The sequence below is a fragment of the Malania oleifera genome, chromosome 3 (assembly GCF_029873635.1).
Source record: "Malania oleifera isolate guangnan ecotype guangnan chromosome 3, ASM2987363v1, whole genome shotgun sequence".
Lineage (NCBI taxonomy): Eukaryota > Viridiplantae > Streptophyta > Magnoliopsida > Santalales > Ximeniaceae > Malania > Malania oleifera.
In genome coordinates, this window is record NC_080419.1 from 86,799,468 (window position 1) to 86,803,615 (window position 4,148).

Here is a 4,148-nt window from a genome sequence, read left to right on the forward strand (position 1 = left end):
ACTCTTCTCTACATTATCAAGATACGGACCCAAGACAATTAATCAAAGGTTTGAAGAATTTAACTACTTAAATGTCTTAATAGTTGAAATCAGAATCAGAATGGAAAAAGAATTAACTGGAATCGGAAATGAAATGTCATATTATTGTCTCATGTTTGGTTCCATGTAGAATCAAAATTGAAATTATTTTATAGTGTTTGGAATAAATAGACATAGGAACCATAAATGAGTTTGGTTAATATAAATTTATTCAATTAATTTAAAATGAAACAATAATATTATAAATATAAAGTTATTATATAATATTATTTTATTAGGCTATGTGATAAATAATTTTTTACAATAAAACCATTTTTATAAATCTACTTGATTATATTTTGCATATTATATTTTTCCATATCTTTTAATTATTTTTTAAACAAATTACTAATATTATATTTTTTCTTATATTTTATAAGTATTATATTTTAATATGTAATTTATTAAATTTTAAAAAAAAATCTCATATACTATAAAACTATAACATAATTTATTATTTAAGATAAAATAATAATATAATAAAACAACCACCATAGTGGTATATTTTAGTATAGAATAATATTGTATTCTTTTTGTATAGTATATAATTAGTAAAATTTACTATTGTATGTTTGTATTAATGATATTCATAATATTAATTTTATCTTATTTTAAGGTTATACATAATAATATAATAAATAAAGAATTCTACCACAATTACATCATAGTATTTTATAATTTAATATTATTCTATTATTTTTTATGTGTTATAATATTATTATTATTATATAGAATATTAATATTAATAATAAGGTTAAAATAATTTATATTATACTATATATATATATATATATATTATATTATGATATATTTATATTTAATGATGTCATAATATTAATATTTTTTTTATGTTTATGTAATATATATTATAGTATATTTATTTAGTATTACATTAATGATATTTTTTTATATTTATATATAATATTACATTAAAATACATATGCCTATGTATATTTAATAAAAAATAGTATTTTTTTTGTCTAATCTATATCATTATCAGAATTTATTATTATATATTTATAATTAATGAGAATAAACATTTCATTTTATTTTGTTTTATTTTTAAGATTATAAATAAATCAATAATCATACCACGAGCATATCAAAATATTTTAACATCTAATATTGTTCTATTAATTTTTGTATGTTATAATGTTAATATATATAACAAAAAAATAATAATGATTGTGTAATATATATTTTAAATATTAATGATGATATCATTATATTAATATTATTTTTAAATTTATGTAATATATATTATATTATATAAATTATCACATTATAATAAATATTGCGTTTTCAAAAATCCGGATTTGGTTCAGGAATGAAAATGTAATTAAATGAGAAAATCTCATTCCCGCAGTTAATTCCTAATTATTGAACACGGGGTGGGTTGTTAACAAGAGGCATTAGTTAGGTGGTGCGGTGAAAACGGGAAGTTCTCGCCGGCAATAGTTGCATGTTGTGGGTAAAAGGCAAAGCTTCCTCGGGTAGTTTTGCCTACGGCTCCCATTCACATGAAATATATGTGTCGAGATTAACTAATTAACAGAGAAAGCCGAAAATGTAGGCGGGAGATGAGGATTGGGTGGGGCCCGTATCATGTCCATGCCTTGGCTTTATTAGTGCGTTAGTCAAACTAGCACGATGACAGAAAGGGCGCGACTCCTATTTCTTGAACAACGAGACTTGAAAATGAGAGCTATGATACCAAGGAAAATGAAGGGATGAAAGAAGGAAAGCAAAGTGAATGAAACTTTGAGGGGGTGTGCCACTCTATAGCCAAGGGAGAAACTAGCTACATCTTTGGAAAGAGTACTTAGAGATATAAGGCTTTTGCAGTCAACTCCTTCCAGGTTCCTCCAAATTATAAGACTTGTTGTTTGATTCCTTTCAAGCCAAATTGAGTTTGTGACAAAAATAAATAAATAAAACTCAAATAAAGTCGAGCTCAAAATTCTGTTTTTGAGAAAAATCAACATAAATGAATAATTTGCACATGACAAACCAAATTACATTACATCGGCAACACGTACATAATGTTGCACTCATCTTCTCACAAAATTTGACTTTACTAACCTATTCTCAATGTGTAGAAGCCACTTCTTTATTTTTATTGCTGGTACCTCCACAATAGCAGAAAAATATGAATTACACTAGTTCAATATATTTTTGAATAAATTCCTTATAGTCTCAATTATTTGGAAAAAAAATCATTTACATTTATAAATAGTATAAAATAAAGATTCATATTCATCTTGCTTCAAAACAAAATATCCAAATAACAAACCTAAGTTTGAGGAAAAGAGAAGAACAATTCTCTTATGTGCCCAAAAGAAAAGTTGGCATTCCATAGTTCCTAATTCGATGTTCTATATCATCATTGTCAAAGTCTGATTTTGTTTGGCTTCTATGTCAACAAAGGGGAGTTTGTGTCACAATTCCACATTAAATGTGCACTAAAGAGATCTTGGGCTTATATGGAGGGTTTTGGCTCCAACTACGTAAGACATTTTTTGTATGATAAACCTGTGAGAGCACTAGGCCAAAGCGGACAATACCTCACCAAAGTTGGGCCCAAGACCGTTACATTTGATATCAAAGCCACCTTGGGGTTACTACGTCAGAAATTGGATGAGAGAGTCAATTGTGGTCTCACATTGGACGTATACTAGGGAGATCGCGCTAACAAAAGCGTCAGAAATTAGGCAAGAAAGCCTATTACGATCTCACATCGAATGCGTACTAGGGAAATCGTGCTAACGAGGACATCAGAGACTGGACGAGAGATCCTATCACGATCCCATATCGAATGAGTATTAAGGAGATCCCGGGTTTTATAAGGAGGCTTTCAGCTCCAACTAAATGAGACACTTTTTATAGGACAAACTCGTGACACTAGTGGATCAAAGAGGACAATACCTCAATGGAGTTGGGCCTAGGACTATTACAGTTTGCATGGTGTTCCTAAAATAAGAAAACTATAAAATGGGTATAAAAAAAAATAGAGCAAGATACATGGAAGTGTCACCTTTTTTGGAAAAAATAAAATAAAATAAAAGGGAAAACAAAGAAAAATAATAAAAATCTACAAAAACCAAAGATTGAGTTTAGAATTAAAATTATACATAATGAAGGTGATTGACTAATAATGTAACGACCCGACCCTTTATACGGACCCAGGTGTCACTCACTCATACAAAATACTTGTACCTGTTCAAGATACATATACAACCCGCCTTAAACAGGGACATACGGGTGTAAACCATATATAATTACAATGTAAATGTTGCGAAAAAACATAAACATTCATTGCGATTTCTACTAGACTTATACTAGAGCTTACTAATACATCCACAAGTACATAAATCCAGACATGGAATAAATCCTGTTATTACAATCCTACAGAAAGGACCTTCATCTAAGTATAATACATGATTCGAATGCTTACGTAAGCTAAATCAAAATACAATCTCCCTAGTCCCTTTAGCTACTAGGACCGACGTATTGATAGATCTGAAAACAAAGATTGTATAATAGGGTGAGACACCTCTCAGTAAGGAAGAAAGTATTACAATCAGTGTGTGACCACATGTGAGTATTTCAATTTAAAACATGTATTCATATGTATAAAACAAAGGTTTTCAATACCGAATCATTGCACATATATCAATATAAACAATATCGTTTTTCCATATCAGCGTTTAAATCATGTATATGAATATAGAACAACGAACAACTTTGTATCACATATAATGCCTATTTTACCCCATGACACAGGTTGTGCACTGATATCTCCAACAATGTCTTGTTCGTGCAGGCATTTGTCAAGTATCTAATATATAGTCTAACTGCCCTCATCTAGTCTATTATTTCACCAGTGGTTTTATTACTCCTGCTAGCCGACTATCTATGTATCCACACTAATTTACATGTGTGGTTGCACTGTACCCTTCCAGCTGAGGAATTTCCTGCCATTGGGAGTATCTTTCACTTCCATTAATGAAGCTTTTTCAACTTCTTACATCGGAGTATCTTTCAACCCCATTTACTGGAGTATCTTTCAA